Raw genomic sequence first — 10,655 nt, 5'->3', positions numbered from 1 at the left:
ACAGGAATCCTGGGACTTCTATCACGTTTCACGAGGAGTCAGGCATCGTCTCCCTTGGAGGCACTGATCTCCGCGTACCTCTGGAGTTTTCAAAGGATGTGAGGCTATCGGTCGCGATGAGGTGGGGAACTAAGTCTTTCTCTGTGCTTTCCACAGGGGATTCAGACATCCTTTCGTCCTGGGAAATGCATGACGAGCCTGCATTGAAGTCACTGCAGGGATATCCGGCCTTATTTCGAGTCAGGGCATCGCGGTGTCCATTCCACTTGAGGCCACAAACTCAGGGTCCCTCTCACATACCTAGAGCTGAGAGAAGCCTCCTCTTGAGGTGCTTGTGGTAAGGTGGTATTCCTCTGGAGACGAATCCAGGGACTAACCTCTCTTTTCGAGTTGATTTTTGGTCCACAGAGTTCTTTCATGTTGCTACAGTGACCTCAGGATCCCTCTATCCTTGAAACAGTGTTCTTGGGGTTTCTCTGGAGTGCCATGAAGGAAATCAAGGCTCCTTTCATATGTGATGTGCAAGACGGAATTGCTCTGCACGCAGTACAGGGGAATCGGGCCTCATCTCGCATCGAGGGGGAAGTCTCATGGTTTTTCTCGAGTTGCGGCGGGAACATGGGGTATATTCTCGAGTTACGACGGGGATGGCCCTTCCACCCACGTGTGTGTTCAGCCACGTCAGGACTCTTGCCTAGTTGCGAGACACAACTCGGGATTCTCCTCGAGGCTTGGCAAGGCAATTGGGACGCCTCTCCAGCTGAGGCGGGAGACCAAGAGTCCCTTTCCACGTGCCACAGGAATCCTGGGACTCCTATCAAGTTTCACGAGGAGTCAGGCATCGTCTCTTTTGGAGGCACTGATCTCCACGTACCTCTGGAGTTTTCAAAGGATGTGAGGCTATCGGTCGCGATGAGGTGGGGAACTAGGTCTTTCTCTGTGGTCTCCACAGGGGATTCAGACATCCTTTCATCTTGGGAGATGCAAGACGAGCCTGCAATCAAGTCACTGCAGGGATATCCAGGCTTATTTCGCGTCAGGGCATCGCGGTGTCCATTCCACTTGAGGCCGCAAACTCAGGGTCCCTCTCACATACCTAGAGCTGAGAGAAGCCTCCTCTTGAGGTGCTTGTGGTAAGGTGGTATTCCTCTGGAGTCGAAGCCAGGGACTAACCTCTCATCTCGAGTTGATTTTTGGCCAACGGAGCTCTTTCGTGTTGCTACAGTGACCTCAGGATCCCTCTAGCCTTGAAACAGTGTTCTTGGGGTTTCTCTGGAGTGCCATCAAGGAAATCAAGGCTCCTTTCATGTGTGATGTGCAACACAGAATTGCTCTGCACGCACTGCAGGGGAATCGGGCCTCATCTCGCGGCGAGGGGGAAGTCTCATGGTTTTTCTCGAGTTGCGGCGGGAACCTGGGGTATATTCTCGAGTTACGACGGGGATGGCCCTTCCACAAACGTGTGTGTTCAGCCATGTCAGGACTCCTGCCTAGTTGCGAGGGACAACTCGGGATTCTCCTCGAGGCTTTGCAGGGCAATTGGGACGCCTCTCCAGCTGAGACGGGAGACCAAGGGTCCCTTTCCACGTGCCACAGGAATCCTGGGTCTCCTATCAAGTTTCACGAGGAGTCAGGCATCGTCTCCTTTGGAGGCACTGATCTCCGCGTACCTCTGGAGTTTTCAAAGGATTTGAGGCCTCCTGTCGCGATGAGGTGGGGAACTAGGTCTTTCTCTGTGGTCTCCACAGGGGATTCAGACACCCTTTCGTCTTGGGAGATGCAAGACGAGGCTGCATTTCAGTCACTGCAGGGATATCCGGCCTTATTTCGAGTCAGGGCATCGCGGTGTCCATTCCACTTGAGGCCGCAAACTCAGGGTCCCTCTCACATACCTAGAGCTGAGAGAAGCCTCCTCTTGAGGTGCTTGTGGTAAGGTGGTATTCCTCTGGAGTCGAAGCCAGGGACTAACCTCTCATCTCGAGTTGATTTTTGGTCCACAGAGCTCTTTCATGTTGCTACAGTGACCTCAGGATCCCTCTAGCCTTGAAACAGTGTTCTTGGGGTTTCTCTGGAGTGCCATCAGGGAAATCAAGGCTCCTTTCATGTGTGATGTGCAACACAGAATTGCTCTGCACGCAGTGCAGGGGAATCGGGCCTCATCTCGCGGCGAGGGGGAAGTCTCATGGTTTTTCTCGAGTTGCGGCGGGAACCTGGGGTATACTCTCGAGTTACGACGGGGATGGCCCTTCCACCCACGTGTTTCTTCAGCGACGTCAGGACTCCTGCCTAGTTGCGAGACACAACTCGGGATTCTCCTCGAGGCTTTGCAGGGCAATTGGGACGCCTCTCCAGCTGAGGCGGGAGACCAAGTGTCCCTTTCCAAGTGCCACAGGAATCCTGGGACTCCTATCAAGTTTCACGAGGAGTCAGGCATCGTCTCCTTTGGAGGCACTGATCTCCGCGTACCTCTGGAGTTTTCAAAGGATGTGAGGCTATCGGTCGCGATGAGGTGGGGAACTAAGTCTTTCTCTGTGCTTTCCACAGGGGATTCAGACATCCTTTCGTCCTGGGAGATGCATGACGAGCCTGCATTGAAGTCACTGCAGGGATATCCGGCCTTATTTCGAGTCAGGGCATCGCGGTGTCCATTCCACTTGAGGCCACAAACTCAGGGTCCCTCTCACATACCTAGAGCTGAGAGAAGCCTCCTCTTGAGGTGCTTGTGGTAAGGTGGTATTCCTCTGGAGACGAATCCAGGGACTAACCTCTCTTTTCGAGTTGATTTTTGGTCCACAGAGTTCTTTCGTGTTGCTACAGTGACCTAAGGATCCCTCTATCCTTGAAACAGTGTTCTTGGGGTTTCTCTGGAGTGCCATCAAGGAAATCAAGGCTCCTTTCATGTGTGATGTGCAAGACGGAATTGCTCTGCACGCAGTACAGGGGAATCGGGCCTCATCTCGCATCGAGGGGGAAGTCTCATGGTTTTTCTCGAGTTGCGGCGGGAACCTGGGGTATATTCTCGAGTTACGACGGGGATGGCCCTTCCACCCACGTGTTTGTTCAGCCACGTCAGGACTCCTGCCTAGTTGCGAGGGACAACTCGGGATTCTCCTCGAGGCTTGGCAGGGCAATTGGAACGCCTCTCCAGCTGAGGCGGGAGACCAAGGGTCCCTTTCCACGTGCCACGAGAATCCTGGGACTCCTATCAAGTTTCACGAGGAGTCAGGCATCGTCTCCTTTGGAGGCACTGATCTCCGCGTACCTCTGGAGTTTTCAAAGGATGTGAGGCCTCCGGTCGCGATGAGGGGGGGAACTAGGTCTTTCTCTGTGGTCTCCACAGGGGATTCAGACATCCTTTCTTCTTGGGAGATGCAAGACGAGCCTGCATTCCAGTCACTGCAGGGATATCCGGCCTTATTTCGAGTCAGGGCATCGCGGTGTCCATTCCACTTGAGGCCGCAAACTCAGGATCCCTCTCACATACCTAGAGCTGAGAGAAGCCTCCTCTTGAGGTGCTTGTGGTAAGGTGGTATTCCTCAGGAGTCGAAGCCAGGGACTAACCTCTCATCTCGTGTTGATTCTTGGTCCACGGAGCTCTTTCGTGTTGCTACAGTGACCTCAGGATCCCTCTAGCCTTGAAACAGTGTTCTTAGGGTTTCTCTGGAGTGCCATCAAGGAAATCAAGGCTCCTTTCATGTGTGATGTGCAACACGGAATTGCTCTGCACGCAGTGCAGGGGTATCGGGCCTCATCTCACGGCGAGGGGGAAGTCTCATGGTTTTTCTCGAGTTGCGGCGGGAACCTGGGGTATATTCTCGAGTTACGACGGGGATGACCCTTCCACACACGTGTTTCTTCAGCGACGTCAGGACTCCTGCCTAGTTGCGAGGGACAACTCGGGATTCTCCTCGAGACTTTGCAGGGCAATTGGGACGCCTCTCCAGCTGAGACGGGAGACCAAGGGTCCCTTTCCACGTGCCACAGGAATCCTGGGACTCCTATCAAGTTTCACGAGGAGTCAGGCATTGTCTCCTTTGGAGGCACTGATCTCCGCATACCTCTGGAGTTTTCAAAGGATTTGAGGCCTCCTGTCGCGATGAGGTGGGGAACTAGGTCTTTCTCTGTGGTCTCCACAGGGGATTCAGACACCCTTTCGTCTTGGGAGATGCAAGACGAGCCTGCATTCCAGTCACTGCAGGGATATCCGGCCTTATTTTGAGTCAGGGCATCGCGGTGTCCATTCCACTTGAGGCCGCAAACTCAGGGTCCCTCTCACATACTTAGAGCTGAGAGAAGCCTCCTCTTGAGGTGCTTGTGGTAAGGTGGTATTCCTCTGGAGTCGAAGCCAGGGACAAACCTCTCATCTCGAGTTGATTTTTGGTCCACGGAGCTCTTTCCTGTTGCTACAGTGACCTCAGGATCCCTCTAGCCTTGAAACAGTGTTCTTGGGGATTCTCTGGAGTGCCATCAAGGAAATCAAGGCTCCTTTCATGTGTGATGGGCAACACAGAATTGCTCTGCACGCAGTGCAGGGGTATCGGGCCTCATCTCGCGGCGAGGGGGAAGTCTCATGGTTTTTCTCGAGTTGCGGCGGGAACCTGGGGTATATTCTCGAGTTACGACGGGGATGACCCTTCCACACACGTGTTTGTTCAGCCACGTCAGGACTCTTGCCTAGTTGCGAGACACAACTCGGGATTCTCCTCGAGGCTTGGCAAGGCAATTGGGACGCCTCTCCAGCTGAGGCGGGAAACCAAGTATCCCTTTCCACGTGCCACAGGAATCCTGGGACTCCTATCAAGTTTCACGAGGAGTCAGGCATCGTCTCCTTTGGAGGAACTGATCTCCGCGTACCTCTGGAGTTTTCAAAGGATGTGAGGCCTCCGGTCGCGATGAGGTGGGGAACTAGGTGTTTCTCTGTGGTCTCCACAGGGGATTCAGACATCCTTTCTTCTTGGGAGATGCAAGACGAGCCTGCATTCAAGTCACTGCAGGGATATCCGGCCTTATTTCGAGTCAGGGCATCGCGGTGTCCTTTCCCCTTGAAGCCGCAAACTCACATCCCTCTCACATACCTAGAGCTGAGAGAAGCCTCCTCTTGAGGTGCTTGTGGTAAGGTGGTATTCCTCAGGAGTCGAAGCCAGGGACTAACCTCTCATCTCGAGTTGATTCTTGGTCCACGGAGCTCTTTCGTGTTGCTACAGTGACCTCAGGATCCCTCTAGCCTTGAAACAGTGTTCTTGGGGTTTCTCTGGAGTGCCATCAAGGAAATCAAGGCTCCTTTCATGTGTGATGTGCAACACGGAATTGCTCTGCACGCAGTGCAGGGGAATCGGGCCTCATCTCGCGGCGAGGGGGAAGTCTCATGGTTTTTCTCGAGTTGCGGCGGGAACCTGGGGTATATTCTCGAGTTACGACGGGGATGGCCCTTCCACACACGTGTTTGTTCAGCCACGTCAGGACTCCTGCCTAGTTGCGAGGGACAACTCGGGATTCTCCTCGAGGCTTTGCAGGGCAATTGGGACGCCTCTCCAGCTGAGACGGGAGACCAAGGGTCCCTTTCCACGTGCCACAGGAATCCTGGATCTCCTATGAAGTTTCACGAGGAGTCAGGCATCGTCTCCTTTGGAGGCACTGATCTCCGCATACCTCTGGAGTTTTCAAAGGATTTGAGGCCTCCTGTCGCGATGAGGTGGGGAACTAGGTCTTTCTCTGTGGTCTCCACAGGGGATTCAGACACCCTTTCGTCTTGGGAGATGCAAGATGAGCCTGCATTCCAGTCACTGCAGGGATATCCGGCCTTATTTCGAGTCAGGGCATCGCGGTGTCCATTCCACTTGAGGCCGCAAACTCAGGGTCCCTCTCACATACCTAGAGCTGAGAGAAGCCTCCTCTTGAGGTGCTTGTGGTAAGGTGGTATTCCTCAGGAGTCGAAGCCAGGGACTAACCTCTCATCTCGAGTTGATTTTTGGTCCACAGAGTTCTTTCGTGTTGATACAGTGACCTCAGGATCCCTCTATCCTTGAAACAGTGTTCTTGGGGTTTCTCTGGAGTGCCATGAAGGAAATCAAGGCTCCTTTCATGTGTGATGTGCAACACAGAATAGCTCTGCACGCAGTGCAGGGGAATCGGGCCTCATCTCGCGGCGAGGGGGAAGTCTCATGGTTTTTCTCGAGTTGCGGCGGGAACCTGGGGTATATTCTCGAGTTACGACGGGGATGGCCCTTCCACACACGTGTTTGTTCAGCCACGTCAGGACTCTTGCCTAGTTGCGAGACACAACTCGGGATTCTCCTCGAGGCTTGGCAAGGCAATTGGGACGCCTCTCCAGCTGAGGCGTGAGACCAAGTGTCCCTTTCCACGTGCCACAGGAATCCTGGGACTCCTATCAAGTTTCGCGAGGAGTCAGGCATCGTCTCCTTTGGAGGCACTGATCTCCGCGTACCTCTGGAGTTTTCAAAGGATGTGAGGCTATCGGTCGCGATGAGGTGGGGAACTAAGTCTTTCTCTGTGCTTTCCACAGGGGATTCAGACATCCTTTCGTCCTGGGAGATGCATGACGAGCCTGCATTGAAGTCACTGCAGGGATATCCGGCCTTATTTCGAGTCAGGGCATGGCGGTGTCCATTCCACTTGAGGCTGCAAACTCAGGGTACCTCTCACATACCTAGAGCTGAGAGAAGCCTCCTCTTGAGGTGCTTGTGGTAAGGTGGTATTCCTCTGGAGACGAATCCAGGGACTAACCTCTCTTTTCGAGTTGATTTGTGGTCCACAGAGTTCTTTTATGTTGCTACAGTGACCTCAGGATCCCTCTAGCCTTGAAACAGTGTTCTTGAGGTTTCTCTGGAGTGCCATCAAGGAAATCAAGGCTCCTTTCATGTGTGATGTGCAAGACGGAATTGCTCTGCACGCAGTACAGGGGAATCGGGCCTCATCTCGCATCGAGGGGGAAGTCTCATGGTTTTTCTCGAGTTGCGGCGGGAACCTGGGGTATATTCTCGAGTTACGACGGGGATGGCCCTTCCACCCACGTGTTTGTTCAGCCACGTCAGGACTCCTGCCTAGTTGCGAGGGACAACTCGGGATTCTCCTCGAGGCTTGGCAGGGCAATTGGAACGCCTCTCCAGCTGAGGCGGGAGACCAAGGGTCCCTTTCCACGTGCCACAAGAATCCTGGGACTCCTATCAAGTTTCACGAGGAGTTAGGCATCGTCTCCTTTGGAGGCACTGATCTCTGCGTACCTCTGGAGTTTTCAAAGGATGTGAGGCCTCCGGTCGCGATGAGGTGGGGAACTAGGTGTTTCTCTGTGGTCTCCACAGGGGATTCAGACATCCTTTCTTCTTGGGAGATGCAAGACGAGCCTGCATTCAAGTCACTGCAGGGATATCCGGCCTTATTTCGAGTCAGGGCATCACGGTGTCCATTCCACTTGAGGCCGCAAACTCAGGGTCCCTCTCACATACCTAGAGCTGAGAGAAGCCTCCTCTTGAGGTGCTTGTGGTAAGGTGGTATTCCTCTGGAGTCGAAGCCAGGGACTAACCTCTCATCTCGAGTTGATTTTTGGCCCACGGAGCTCTTTCGTGTTGCTACAGTGACCTCAGGATCCCTCTAGCCTTGAAACAGTGTTCTTGGGGTTTCTCTGGAGTGCCATGAAGGAAATCAAGGCTCCTTTCATGTGTGATGTGCAAGACGGAATTGCTCTGCACGCAGTGCAGTGGAATCGGGCCTCATCTCGCGGCGAGGGGGAAGTCTCATGGTTTTTCTCGAGTTGCGGCGGGAACCTGGGGTATATTCTCGAGTTACGACGGGGATGGCCCTTCCACCCACGTATTTCTTCAGCGAAGTCAGGACTCCTGCCTAGTTGCGAGGGACAACTCGGGATTCTCCTCGAGGCTTGGCAGGGCAATTGGAACGCCTCTCCAGCTGAGGCGGGCGACCAAGGGTCCCTTTCCACGTGCCACAAGAATCCTGGGACTCCTATCAAGTTTCACGAGGAGTTAGGCATCGTCTCCTTTGGAGGCACTGATTTCCGCGTACCTGGGGAGTTTTTAAAGGATGTGAGGCCTCCGGTCGCGATGAGGTGGGGAACTAGGTGTTTCTCTGTGGTCTCCACAGGGGATTCAGACATCCTTTCTTCTTGGGAGATGCAAGACGAGCCTGCATTCAAGTCACTGCAGGGATATCCGGCCTGATTTCGAGTCAGGGCATCGCGGTGTCCATTCCACTTGAGGCCGCAAACTCAGGGTCCCTCTCACATACCTAGAGCTGAGAGAAGCCTCCTCTTGAGGTGCTTGTGGTAAGGTGGTATTCCTCTGGAGTCGAAGCCAGGGACTAACCTCTCATCTCGAGTTGATTTTTGGTCCACGGAGCTCTTTCATGTTGCTACAGTGACCTCAGGATCCCTCTAGCCTTGAAACAGTGTTCTTGGGGTTTCTCTGGAGTGCCATGAAGGAAATCAAGGCTCCTTTCATGTGTGATGTGCAACACAGAATTGCTCTGCACGCAGTGCAGGGGAATCGGGCCTCATCTCGCGGCGAGGGGGAAGTCTCATGGTTTTTCTCGAGTTGCGGCGGGAACCTGGGGTATATTCTCGAGTTACGACGGGGATGGCCCTTCCACCCACGTGTTTGTTCAGCCACGTCAGGACTCCTGCCTAGTTGCGAGGGACAACTCGGGATTCTCCTCGAGGCTTGGCAGGGCAATTGGAACACCTCTCCAGCTGAGGCGGGAGACCAAGGGTCCCTTTCCACGTGCCACAGGAATCCTGGGACTCCTATCAAGTTTCACGAGGAGTCAGGCATCGTCTCCTTTGGAGGCACTGATCTCCGCGTACCTCTGGAGTTTTCAAAGGATGTGAGGCTATCGGTCGCGATGAGGTGGGGAACGAAATCTTTCTCTGTGCTTTCCACAGGGGATTCAGACATCCTTTCCTCCTGGGAGATGCAAGACAAGCCTGCATTGAAGTCACTGCAGGGATATCCGGCCTTATTTCGAGTCAGGGCATCGCGGTGTCCATTCCACTTGAGGCCGCAAACTCAGGATCCCTGTCACATACCTAGAGCTGAGAGAAGCCTCCTCTTGAGGTGCTTGTGGTAAGGTGGTATTCCTCAGGAGTCGAAGCCACGGACTAACCTCTCATCTCGTGTTGATTCTTGGTCCACGGAGCTCTTTCGTGTTGCTACAGTGACCTCAGGATCCCTCTAGCCTTGAAACAGTGTTCTTGGGGTTTCTCTGGAGTGCCATGAAGGAAATCAAGGCTCCTTTCATGTGTGATGTGCAACACGGAATTGCTCTGCACGCAGTGCAGGGGAATCGGGCCTCATCTCGCGGCGAGGGGGAAGTCTCATGGTTTTTCTCGAGTTGCGGCGGGAACCTGGGGTATATTCTCGAGTTACGACGGGGATGGCCCTTCCACACACGTGTTTGTTCAGCCATGTCAGGACTCCTGCCTAGTTGCGAGGGACAACTCGGGATTCTCCTCGAGGCTTTGCAGGGGAATTGGGACGCCTCTCCAGCTGAGACGGGAGACCAAGAGTCCCTTTCCACGTACCACAGGAATCCTGGGCCTCCTATCAAGTTTCACGAGGAGTCAGGCATCGTCTCCTTTGGAGGCACGGATCTCCGCATACCTCTGGAGTTTTCAAAGGATTTGAGGCCTCCTGTCGCGATGAGGTGGGGAACTACGTCTTTCTCTGTGGTCTCCACAGGGGATTCAGACACCCTTTCGTTTTGGGAGATGCAAGACGAGCCTGCATTCCAGTCACTGCAGGGATATCCGGCCTTATTTCGAGTCAGGGCATCGCGATGTCCATTCCATTTGAGGCCGCAAACTCAGGGTACCTCTCACATACCTAGAGCTGAGAGAAGCCTCCTCTTGAGGTGCTTGTGTTAAGGTGGTATTCCTCTGGAGTCGAAGCCAGGGACTAACCTCTCATCTCGAGTTGATTTTGGTCCACGGAGCTCTTTCGTGTTGCTACAGTGACCTCAGGATCCCTCTAGCCTTGAAACAGTGTTCTTGGGGTTTCTCTGGAGTGCCATGAAGGAAATCAAGGCTCCTTTCATGTGTGATGTGCAACACAGAATTGCTCTGCACGCAGTGCAGGGGAATCGGGCCTCATCTCGCGGCGAGGGGGAAGTCTCATGGTTTTTCTCGAGTTGCGGCGGGAACCTGGGGTATATTCTCGAGTTACGACGGGGATGGCCCTTCCACACACGTGCTTGTTCAGCCACGTCAGGACTCTTGCCTAGTTGCGAGACACAACTCGGGATTCTCCTCGAGGCTTGGCAAGGCAATTGGGACGCCCCTCCAGCTGAGGCGGGAGACCAAGGGTCCCTTTCCACGTGCCACAGGAATCCTGGGACTCCTATCAAGTTTCACGAGGAGTCAGGCATCGTCTCCTTTGGAGGCACTGATCTCCGCGTACCTCTGGAGTTTTCAAAGGATGTGAGGCTATCGGTCGCGATGAGGTGGGGAACTAAGTCTTTCTCTGTGCTTTCCACAGGGGATTCAGACATCCTTTCGTCCTCGGAGATGCAAGACGAGCCTGCATTAAAGTCACTGCAGGGATATCCGGCCTTATTTCGATTCAGGGCATCGCGGTGTCCATTCCACTTGAGGCCGCAAACTCAGGGTCCCTCTCACATACCTAGAGCTG

The sequence above is a fragment of the Cervus elaphus genome, chromosome 10 (assembly GCF_910594005.1).
Source record: "Cervus elaphus chromosome 10, mCerEla1.1, whole genome shotgun sequence".
Lineage (NCBI taxonomy): Eukaryota > Metazoa > Chordata > Mammalia > Artiodactyla > Cervidae > Cervus > Cervus elaphus.
The sequence above is the reverse complement of the archived record's forward strand: the minus strand, read 5'-3'. Positions refer to the sequence as shown.